Here is a 13,452-nt window from a genome sequence, read left to right on the forward strand (position 1 = left end):
TTTAAACTAATTATATGGTATTGCTAAAATATTATACATGAATTTGAAATTGAAATTTATTAGTAAGCTGTCTTTTATACTTTTTAACCTAAATAACCAAATATCTGACCATACAGGTATATATTCAATTTCCAAAGAATTACGCCAAAATTACTCCGCTCTAGATTCTTCGATTTTTGTTTTAATTAACTCGTGATATATTCTTTTAACTGTCAACTGTCTTACTGAAATCATATCCTCAATCAATTTTATATCATTATATACAAACGCTGCGGATCTAAATTTCATATGCTCTCTATGTTCTACATTCATATCTGCAAGTACTAACATATTCCCAAGTGATTGAATCGCTCTTCTAATACGTGCATATATATTTACTATACCACCTTCCATCCTTAAATAATATTTTCGCACTTAACTCATTAACTGGTAGAAAACCTTTACCATTCATTAAATCCCCAACAAACAAAATGTCAGAATTTATCCAATTCCTATAAAAAAAGAAAAAGCATTTTCCTTTTATACGTTACCCACGTATTCAGCTAAATCATTTTTCTACGATAGCTGTCAAAAGTACATGATCGAACCTTTCTTGGGTTGTAACAGTTTTTATACAAGAAAAAGGTCATAATTAAATTATAGTAGAAATGAGGCATCTTGTTTTCCATAAAACTTGCGTTTTTTGTATTATATTTACAATTCATTATAACCTTTATACCACTAATTTGCTCAAACCAATAGTCAAACATACATTTGCAACCTCCATTTAATTCATCGCTTAGATATTTACATAACCAATTTATATTTAACGATGCAACCTTTGTTTGAACATCTAACATATCTAACCCACCTTTTTTTTTAACCTTTGCAGGTCTCCCTTTCCATATAGTAAATCAAAAAATAACTTATCGAGCTCCTTAATTATCTCTTTAGGACAAGAAAAAACTTGTGATGTATAAATGATTTTCGACATTGTCAATGATTTTAATAACATTATTTTCCCTTTGATTTCTCTGCTTCCATAGATTTAACAGCTGTTTTATTTTAATATCCTCTCTTCAGACTAGTTTATTTCTGAGCCTATATCTTTATTTTTACAAAAATAAATACCAAGTGACTTAACATAAACATCTTCCCATAACATATTTTCAATAGTATTTGTTGGATCGTTGGTTCCCAACCAGAGGGCTTTTGTATGGTTTTTCTTTAATTGAATTCCAGAATACTTTTCAATTTGTTTAATAATCTTTATAGCTGTATTACCTGACATAACTGTACGAACAAATAATGTCATGTCATCTGCTAACTGTAATATTTTAAATGTTTTCTCATTACAACCAGCACTCAAGCCTATGATATTATTATTTTGTCTAATCTCATTTGCAAGATCATCAATGCTAAGGATAAATAATAATGCAGATAGGGGACACCCCTGTCTTATACCTCTAGATGGTTTTATATCTTTTGTTAACCAACCGTTCATAAGGATATTAAGATGAGGATCACAATACTTTGTCAATTAGAGATGTAGTTCAAAATGTATTGTCAAAGCGCCAACTACAACTACACTACACTACCTACATGTAAAAGAACTTACATTTATACTAGTATTTGTAGTGAAAGTAGTATACTATACAGTGAAACCCAGAAAAAATGAAACCGAGAATTATCGATGTTTTATCATAACTTAATCACAATTATAATTGATAAATGACACATGCATGAAGTCTTTCGTCTGTGTCTGATCGTCGACGAAACGGAGTTAAGTCTTTTGTCAATTCCGTTTGTTGCTACGGCAAGCAGCAAGTGAAAACGAATTCGTTTAATCAAATTATGGAAATGCAAGCATCACCTTAAACAAACAGAACTTTGTTATTCCTTGCTCGTTTTTCCTGATTGAGGTGTCATTATGAAAGGAAGAAACTGAACTTTCTAGAAATGTGAATTTTTCTTCGAAATTCAGATACCTCTCGCCAAATGACTTTTTGGTTTCCTTAATTCCTTCAAATTGCTTTTAATCACTCATGCGTGATTGCGTGAAATATGCATCATAATTATGAGTTGCATCAAATGAAAGAGGAGTGTCATTTATTAATTATAATTGTGATTAAGTTATGATAAAACATCGATATTTCTCGGTCTCATTTTCTATGGGTCGCACTGTAGAACCCGTTTATTGGCTTAATTATTGTTATTATTATATTGTCAGTATTATTATTATTATTATTATTATTATTATTATTATTATTATTATTATTATTATGATTAATATTTTATTATTGTTATTATTATTATTATGATCATTATTATTATGATTAATATCATTATTACTGTTATCATCATCATTATTTTGTAATTGTTATTAGCACTGCAATGGTAGAAGAAGCACTGACACCCAGTAAAATAGTTCATGAAGCATTGTACTACTACTAGTATTAGTTGTGAGTTGTGAGGGTATAGTAGAATGGAAGAAAATGGTATGTACAAAGAGTATCATTCATGTTAACTGGGAAAATCCACTTCACTAAGATATTTTGATAGGTGTTCCCATATTTAAGCGCATAAACATTGATTTGAATTTTACTTGATTTGCGAATGATTTGTGGAAGCATTCTAATAAACAAATTCAAATGTTTCTATCAAAAACAATTTTTTGTCAGACGGTGGACTTCCCCTTTAACTGAAAGTATCACCAGTGACGAATATTTAGTGCGTTAAAGATGAAGTTGAGTGGTCATGCAATTGCATTGTGAAAGAAACGGTGTGGAATTGATCAGAAAAAGTTAATCTTGTACGTAGCATATAAGTATTCGTGTGTGCTGCAAGGTTCTGGAGTCATCAAATGATAAGAAATTTGGCCCAGTCTTGGTAAAAGTAACACTGTACACATAAAGATGTATATGGGACTACACAAACATGTTGCATAACATATCGGGCTTCATTTTTAAGCTGTTTCTTGTCATATTTAGAATATGAACGCATTTGAAGAGCCATGGTTTTCGGGGAACATTTTTTTGATGATGTTCTTCCACACTTGCATAATATGCTCACAATTTATTTGTCACCTCTCCCTAGAACTCGACCTTGTCTTCCAAATATCAGAATCATAACTTAAACTTCATTCTAGTTCGTTTATCAGAAGAACATTATGTAACTTCGGGCTCATTTCCCAAATCAGAAATAGCGGGCTATTTGGCAATCACGACCATTGAAACCAGCATATTATGGGCATTGGAACTTTGGGAAAGGAATGTAGAAGTAGAAGGACAGACTTGTCCAATTTTATCGTTCACTTTGGATATAATGGGATTTATGGCGAGCCAGCTCGCCTCCCTCCTTTATCTATCTTCTTCTCTCTCTCTCTCTCTCTCTCTCTCTCTCTCTCTCTCTCTCTCTTTGATTTCCTGCATGGTCTTTCTAAGCAGTTATGTAAAATCCTAAGTCCTTGCTCTTTCTTATCTAGCTCTTATGTTTACATTATTCCTGGAAAACCATGCACCTTGCTGATAAAAGATGGAATAGAAGTGGTGTACACAAATAAAAAAAATTAACTATTTGCACAAAACTCTATGTATGATATTTTTAATCAAAAACAACATGATGGGTTCAGACTTGCTGACTTAATAACCTCTCTCTCGATTAAACCATGCAGCTGTGTTTCAGCTAGATCACTGTAAGAGAATGAACTTGGGAATATAAGGAGTGCACCCCTCATGAAAGGAAAGAGAGGAGTTTTCAAGCAAGCTAACACTCATATCTTGGCTGCTCTACATCTTGTGAATATTGTTAATGCCATGTCCATCGGGGGTCAAGAAATTGACCCCTGCCACATTCCTAAAATCTAAACATGGACCCATAAATATTAAACATGGAGGTGAGACTCAGACTTAAGGAATGTTGCAGGGGTCAATCCCTTGACCCGATGGACATGACATTTATTTGCACTGTGTACCCACATGCATATGGGAATGCTACAAACTCTGCAAATTAATTAATTCATTGAACAAGTCTATATCAATTGTGAGCATATTGGAGGCAATACTGAAATAATTGTTACTCTGTTTATAATTTGTTTTGTGATATAATCATTGATATATAATCAGCATGAGTTGACCTTGTTCAGAGTATGACCATGCAAATTAAAATTGGGTTTCGTTTCGGGGTAAAATTAAATAAAGACATTCGGAGACATTATCTATCTAATGTGGAGTCTCCAAAAGAGTCTCCAAAATCGTGAATTTCATTCATAATATATTGTATTTCATTAACAGATTCCACAAATAAGGTCGTGGCATCTGCATATTGGGAAATTTTTGAACTATCAATACCTAAATCAACACTATATCAATCCCTTTAATCTTTTTATTTTGTCTTATTTTGTATGCTAATATTTCCACTACTATATAATGCCGATAATGGGCAACCCTGGCGAGCTCCTCTTTCAATAAGCAACTTTTGTGAAATCCATCCATTATTCATTACACGACCGATGGCGTCAGTATAAAAGTTCTTTATCCAGGTGATAAAAGATTCTTTAAAATTGAATTTACGTAGTACATAAAGTAGGGCAAAATGGGATACATTGTCGAATGCTTTTTTAAAATCCAAAAAGAATATAATCCCTGAACTATTGGATGTCTTTAAATAGTCGATCACATCTTGTACTAATCGTATGTTTTCTGCTGCGGATCTTTACTTTATAAACCTCTTTGATCAGTTGAAATGATACTTGATAAAACACGTTGAAGTCTTTTAGACAGTACTCTTGCCGCAATTTTATAATCATTATTAAATAACGAAATGGGTCTCCAATTGTCTAACTAACAATGTAATAAGACCCTGCCTTTGGGAAGAAGATAATTTTTGTCTGTGATAACACTCATTTAAACTTGCAATAATCAAATCTTTAATTTCTAACCAAGCCTAGTAAAACTCAGCACTAAGACCATCACTTCCAGGGGCTTAATATCCATACATTGCAATGCGTCTATACATTCCTTTTCACTTAGTAACCCTTCACACTTCGATGCCTCTTCATCGGTCAGAGTACTTACAATTGAATCTTTAAAATATTTATCAACATGAACATTCGTTCATTCCTTAACATACACTTTTTCAAAAATATTTATGAATTTCATGTAAAACCTTTTCATCATCCTTTATAAGTTTTCCATTCACATAAACTTTGTATTTCCCTTTTCTGCCAATTGTGCTTTTCCAACTGTCAAACAATATTTGCTTGTCTTCTCACGTACCCTTTTCAATCCATTTTGACCTCGATCTTACAAACGCTCCTTTACATTATGTATATAATATTTATCTATTTTTCTGTGCTTTCTTCACCTCACTAATCAAATTTTCATTTGGATCCCTATCTAACTGTTAACTCAAGGTATCTTTAAATATTTCCCATTTGTCCTGTGGTGACAATTGTATGTATTCTAATTTAACTTGTTTAATCAAATTACGTACACCAGTCTGATACATGTGTTAGCTAGATCACTGTGAGAATGAACCACTGATTTTGTCAAAATTCAATACATTAAACTTTTTTTTTATGATAATTTTTTTCTTTTAAATCAAAATACACCAAAGATTATGAAGTCGCCCGACCACAAATATTAATATCGACAAGATCCCTACTGTGTTATTGGAACAACCCCTAGTCCCCCCCCCTTCCACACCCCAACACCCCCCCCCCCCCCCCCCTGACGAGGTATGCCAGGTACGCCACTGCCCCTCATGAAAGGAAAGAGAGGAGTTTTCAAGCAAGCTAACACTCATATCTTGGCTGCTCTACATCTTGTGAATATTGTTAATGCCATGTCCATCGGGGGTCAAGAAATTGACCCCTGCCACATTCCTAAAATCTAAACATGGACCCATAAATATTAAACATGGAGGTGAGACTCAGACTTAAGGAATGTTGCAGGGGTCAATCCCTTGACCCGATGGACATGGCATTTATTTGCACTGTGTACCCACATGCATATGGGAATGCTACACACTCTGCAAATTAATTAATTCATTGAACAAGTCTATATCAATTGTGAGCATATTGGAGGCAATACTGAAATAATTGTTACTCTGTTTATAATTTGTTTTGTGATATAATCATTGATATATAATCAGCATGAGTTGACCTTGTTCAGAGTATGACCATGCAAATTAAAATTGGGTTTCGTTTCGGGGTAAAATTATATAAAGACATTCGGAGACATTATCTACCAATTAAGTCATAATTTAATCCTTTAATTTGTACTTCGAATTCTGCACATATTTCAGCTAAACTCCCTATAAAGCAATGTTCATGTAAGAATTTATGATTTATGTTACTCAAGATTAGTCACGTATTGATAGATAATCAATAGGTTAGTTTGGTTCGAAACCGTTAATTTGGGTGATAGACACGGGTTGGATTACTAAACTAAATAACATGTTTTATTTTGTATTTTGTTTAAATTGAGTAATTATGTATTTCCCTTTTGTTGGCCGAAATCTATGTTATTCCCATTAGTCTAGAATTCAGAAGAAGAACAAAAAGTTTGATATTGATAACATTGTTTGTGATAGTATTTATATTTTGCATTATCGAAAATGAAATAGTATTGCATACGGTAGCATGCTCAGGCCGATAACAGACGCTTTTTTCTAAACATAATACGTGTACTTTACATGTATTATGTGGTTTAGAAACAAGTGATGTACTTGTATATCTGTTAAAAGTTTCAAATCAGAGACTGTGTACTTGCAAACAAGTGATTTCTATGTGAGGTCAATAATTGTGTTTCATTCTATCGCCCATGCAAGTTACCGGAAGAACTCTGTTTCAAACGTTTCGCGGGGTTTTATCGGACTTGGCGCGCCGTAATCTTCCCCACATTGCATGTGATTTAGTACCTAAATATTGCCAATAGGAAAATAATGATTGGAACATTTTATTGACTCTATCGACCCCCTCTCGGGGTAGTATACACATATTTACAGCATAGTATCAATATAACAATAGTATAACAATGCATATGTTATAATATGAACAATTATAAACATATATGATAATATGAACAAAGATAAACATGTGATAATGAACATTTATAAACATGTGATAATATGAACAATGATCACAAGTCATGTGATAATATGAACAAATAAACATGATTCAAAATCAAGGCGAACTGGGCCGCAATTCATCCTCCTACCGCTACGAGTGTGCCTAACAACATTGCTTTGATAGTGTGAGGTATCATTTACAGTATTACCATCTACCCTAATTGGCTCTTTACAAAAATGTAACATAATTATTCTAACAAATTTAGCTAATTTCTTTAGCTGGCAAGCATGAGCTGTATTAAAAAACCTTATCCATGTGCAACGCGCACTTGTGGAACATGATTACTGATTTCAATGACTGCATGGCTGATCAGTCCTAGTTGGATGCATGTTTGGTGCTACGTTCATGCTATTCATTCCTGAAATGATATTAAATGGTGGATTGATGCTGAGAAACCTGAGATAAACCACATTACTCGAGTGACTGTCATCAGCTGTGCAAGTACATGTTTTTTTCTTTGTTTCCATTGATACAGAATATATTTCGATAGTCTCAAGCAAAGTGATTATCGCCAAGTTATCATGCACTGAATTTAATGGTCTCTAAATTGTGTTAGTAGATGCCAGGAAAATATCACTTAGCCTACGGGGGTTCAAAATAGCAGGGAAATAAAATAGCCTGGTACGCATATGCTCGTTTCCTCTTTTTGAAAGCACCCCCTATCTGAGGACTGCCAATATTTCCGAACCCCCCTTTCGCGGGCATTTCGCGGGCTTTTCCTGCCTTGGAGACCCCCCTAAATCAGGAAAAATGCTCGATGTATCCTCCTAAATTCGGAATAATTTATCATGAGTCCAAAGAGATGAGAGAAAAAAAGAAAAAAACACCCCCTTTTTAAAGAAATCTCCGGGTAAAAAGTCAAATACACCCCTTTTTTTTACAATTCATGGGCCGGACTTTGTCGCACGAAAAGTACCCCTTTACCGAACATTTTGGCAACACGCATGCGGTCATTCCGACCTCTGAGTGGGGGGGGGGGGCGGGATTGAGTCAACCCCCCTTAACTTAACCAAACACAATCATGCAGGATAACATTACTATGGATATAACTGTGCTGTTACTTGATTCAAAAAGACGCTATCAGGCACTGCTTTTTAAGGTCTCCATTACAGTGTTAGTAAATGATGCTTTCGTCAGTGTGATACAAGAATATATTGCTCTCGGTATCTCGCTAAGACAATATTAGACTCGCGCGCCACCAAAGGACAGCTAACGGCACTGGTTCGCCGAAAGATGGCGCTATATAGTAACAACAATTATCACGATCGAGCAGTTTGAATTTTGAATTGGACCGTTGGTGAGCATGCACTTGCGAACTGGCATTCTTAAACATTTATTTTGAGCTAGATTATCATATTATGACATTATATAATGACTTTGTCTTCATGTATAAACTCTTATATGCATATTTTTAGTATTTCAAGCCATGAAATACCTAGTTTCAGTGAGGGGAAATTTCGCTCCCACTACTCAACGTTCTCTTTAACGGTGGGGGGGGGGGGGGGGGGGAGGGGGGAGGGGGGGGGAGGGGTTGACCCAATGACGATGCGGATAATGTGTGTGTCTGGAAACAAGATGCCGTTTTCTATGCACATCACATCACAATGGTATATACGTGCCCCCATCCACTGCATGTTTGAAAAAATAGTTCAGCAGCCAATAAAAAACCTACAGAAAAACCTGCATATGGCCACAGTGGTACGCTCACACTGTCCACGCACACGGTTTGCCTCTCATTCCACCAATCCTGAAACAAAATTAGCACCCATTGAAATATAATTTGTTTTTAATACTTTAACTTTGTTTTTTTATGGGTGAGAATAAATTGTGAAGTAGTTGTATACTACATACAAGATCATTTCCTTATAAATTTTTAATTTATGATCATCTGAGCCCCATCTAGAAATGCCCATCTGCAGCCCATATGGGTTATGTGTGGTACATATGGGCCCAGATATAAACCAGATGGACCCCAGATATCTTCCACCATCTGGGGCCCATCTAAAAATGCCCATCTGCAGCCCATATGGGTTATATGTGGTACATATGGGCCCAAATATAAACCAAATGAGTCCCACATATTTTTCACAATATGGGATTCATCTAGGTATGCCCATCTGCAGCCCATATGGGTTATATGTGGTACATATGAGCCCAGATATATAAACCAGACGGACCCCAGATATCTTCCACCATCTAGACCCCAACTAGCAATGCCCATCTGCAGCCCAGATGGGTTAGATGTGGTACATATGGGCCCAGATATAAATCAGATAGGCCCCATATATTTTTCACCATCTGAGCCCCATCTTGAAATGCCCATATGCAGCCAATATGGGTTATGTATGGTACATATGGGCCCAGATATAAACCAGATGGACCCCAGATATCTTCAACCATCCGGGCCCCATCTAGAAATGCCCATCTGCAGCCCATCTGAGTTATATGTGGTACATATGGGCACAGATATAAACCAGATGGACCCCATATATATTTCTCCATCTGAGCCCCATCTTGAAATGCCCATATGCAGCCAATATGGGTTATGTATGGTACATATGGGCCCAGATATAAACCAGATGGACCCCAGATATCTTCAACCATCCGGGCCCCATCTAGAAATGCCCATCTGCAGCCCAGATGAGTTATATGTGGTACATATGGGCACAGATATAAACCAGATGGACCCCATATATATTTCTCCATCTGAGCCCCATCTTGAAATGCCCATATGCAGCCTATATGGGTTATGTATGGTACATATGGGCCCATATATAAACCAGATGGGTCCCATATATATTTCACCATCTGAGCCCCATCTTGAAATGCCCATCTGCAGCCCATATGGGTTAAATGTGGTACATATGGGCCCAGATATAAACCAGATGGGTCCCATATATATTTCACCATCTGAGCCCCATCTTGAAATGTCCATCTGCAGCCCATATGGGTTAGATGTGGTACATATGGGCCCAGATATAAACCAGATAGGCCCCATATATATTTCACCATCTGAGCCCCATCTTGAAATGCCCATCTGCAGCCCATATGGGTAAGATGTGGTACATATGGGCCCAGATATAAACCAGATAGGCCCCATTTATATTTCACCATCTGAGCCCCATCTTGAAATGCCCATCTGCAGCCCATATGGGTTAGATGTGGTACATATGGGCCCAGATATAAACCAGATAGGCCCCATATATATTTCACCATCTGAGCCCCATCTTGAAATGCCCATCTGCAGCCCATATGGGTTAGATGTGGTGCATATGGGCCCAGATATAAACCAGATGGGTCCCATATATTTTTCACCATCTGAGCCCCATCTTGAAATGTCCATCTGCAGCCCATATGGGTTAGATGTGGTACATATGGGCCCAGATATAAACCAGATAGGCCCCATATATATTTCACCATCTGAGCCCCATCTTGAAATGCCCATCTGCAGCCCATATGGGTTAGATGTGGTACATATGGGCCCAGATATAAACCAGATGGGCCCCAGATATCTTCAACCATCAGGGCCCCATCTTGAAATGCCCATCTGCAGCCCATATGGGTTAGATGTGGTACATATGGGCCGAGAAATAAACCAGATGGGCCCCATATATCTTTCACTATATGGGCCCCATCTAGAAATGCCCATCTGCAGCCCATATGGGTTATATGTGGTACATATGGGCCCAGATATAAACCAGATGGACCCCAGATATCTTTCACCATATGGGCCCCATCTAGAAGTGCTCATCTGCAGCCCATATGGGTTATATCTGGTACATATGGGCCACGGATATAAACCAGATGGGCCCCATTTATCTGGGCCCCATATACCAGTTCGCATTTACTTCCCATATGGGATTCATCTGGGCAATATGGGGCCCAGACAACCCAGATAAAATCCATATGGGCCCCAGATACTTTGCTATCTGGGATAGGAAAAAAGAAGGAAAATGAAAGAGAGAGAGAGAGAGAGAGAGGGGGGAATTGGCAGGAGGGAGAAGGGCGGAGGGAGGAATGGGGGGGGGGGGGGTTAATCTTTTAAAGTACCCATACTTGTGCCACAGTGGGAGCACTGGTATATTGGTTTAGGCTCTTGAGTCTATGTACGAGAGGTCCAGGGTTCAACCATTTCTCGTTACTTGCATCGTCAAATTACCATTTGAATTGAATTGAATTTATTTTCTTCTGCAAAACAAACATTACAAATTTCATGGATTTTTTCACAATATAATAATAAAAATGTTGACATTAACACAAAATGTAACTGATAACACATTATCAAGAACTATTCATTAATAGATCTGCAGAAGAAGAAGGGCTATCAAAATGAGTCTTTGCTTGGCAGCGTGATAGCCCAGGGTTGGGTCGTGATTAAAAGAATAACAAAAAACTGATGATGGTGAAGATGATGATGATGAAAATGAAAATCTGAAAATAATATTGAATTTTCAATCAGCACTGGGAATAGATCAAACAATGTACTGTGACAAAAATGCTTTCTTCGTATTTAATTATAAATGGATTTAGGGTTTTACATGCAGGATTTTATTGAGTCGGGAAATGCATACCATAGATTTGGACCATGATGTCTTATTCATTTATGCAAGATCCATTATTTAGGATTTATCAAAAGAAGTTTAATGATTCCGAGGGCAGGGGAAAAATGAATAGTGTTATTCAATACAAATAAATTCTTAAATGAAAAGGAAGTAGGTTATTCATGAATTTAAACATAAAGATTAGTCTCTGTTGTGCGTTTATACCAAAGATAGTCAATGTCGTAAATTCATAATATAATTGGTTTGTATGAGCTAAAGAATGGGTGCCGGCAATATGCGAAGATCTTCCTTTTGCAATAAATAAATAAATAGGGTTAATTTTTGTCTTTGCACTTGAAGCCCACACCAAGATACAACATGACATGATGAACGAGTTATATAGCATCAAAAGGGTCTTTTTAGGAAGCTAATTTTTGTCTTATAAAAGTATACCAATATTCCTAGATATACATTGTAATTGTATGTGGCATGTGTTTATTCCAGCTGAGACTTTCATCAAAAATGCCTAATTTTAGAATAAATTATAAATTACAATATCTTAAGGAAAGTCTGGGGTATGAAGTTCGTTTGATTTATATAAAGAGATAGTTTATTACTTTTAAAACAAGTTAGATACTTTTGATAATTCAAAATTAAGTATACGAATAAGGGCATCCGAATTTCCTATCACAGTAAAAAAAAATGTATAAACAATAAAAGGGATGAAGCATTCATATCAATAATATACGATAAGAAAAGAAGAGGACTTAATATTGATCCTTGTAGGACTCCACATTTAATTGTAAGATATTCCAATGTAAACCTACTATGTACCATGACAAATAATCTCTGAACCACGAGAAGAGCAACTTACTCCTCGAATTCCATACATTTGATTTTTTTTCCCCAATTGGAAACGTTTACTTGGATTTGTCTCATAAAAGAAGTTGACCACAACACACAGTTTTGAGTGCAGGGGTCACGGGCACGGAACTGTAACATACGTAGAACGCTCATCCCCATTCACAATGCACAGATCGACATGTGGCCGTTGAATGTGCTGGGATAAGCTCGAGTGCACACGCCGCCATTTTGCTTAGTCCTCGATCTTTTCAGCTCACAAATTAAAAGAACTTCAGTCTGGCCTGTCTGTGTCGTTGAGAAGAAAGTGGCGAACACAACAGAGGACTAACACAAATGGCGGATATCAGGTGATCACGTACGAGTGCCACATTTTTCGAACACTACATTTATTTACAGTTTTGTGAGTACGGGCCACTGGCTTCATTGACAAGTAGTTTAATATGTGAATGAGTAAATTCCGACGAAAATATACATCTTATCAATACAAGTTTTTGAATACCAGAAGAAGGCTAACGATTACCATGTTTTTTGTTGTTGTAAATGAACTTCTTGATCTCGGTTGGCGGACTCTGGGACCTGCTTGTGTTGGGGGCTCTGCGCGCGTGAGACTGTATCGTATCCATGATCGTATCCTACCATCTTTCATGTTTTGAATTGCGGAGATCCTTGAAACACGTTGGTCTCTTTGCCAATCCACCGGGATTAAGAGGTCCCTCCTTCACAGGGGCCCCACTCACAAGCTTTGCTTTTTGGGGTATCAATTTGGATCATGTTTGTTCGTCATGATTACTATGCCATGTGTATTTTAATAAACTGAACTAAACTGATTACTATATTCATTAGCCGCTAACCCCAAAGCAACCTGACCACATTGGTGAGAACGAGTGAGAAATTGCGAGAGGGGCCGACTCGGAAGTGCAACTGAAACTCGCTATT

Source organism: Strongylocentrotus purpuratus, unplaced genomic scaffold (assembly GCF_000002235.5).
Source record: "Strongylocentrotus purpuratus isolate Spur 01 unplaced genomic scaffold, Spur_5.0 spur5_contig_28, whole genome shotgun sequence".
Taxonomy (NCBI): domain Eukaryota; kingdom Metazoa; phylum Echinodermata; class Echinoidea; order Camarodonta; family Strongylocentrotidae; genus Strongylocentrotus; species Strongylocentrotus purpuratus.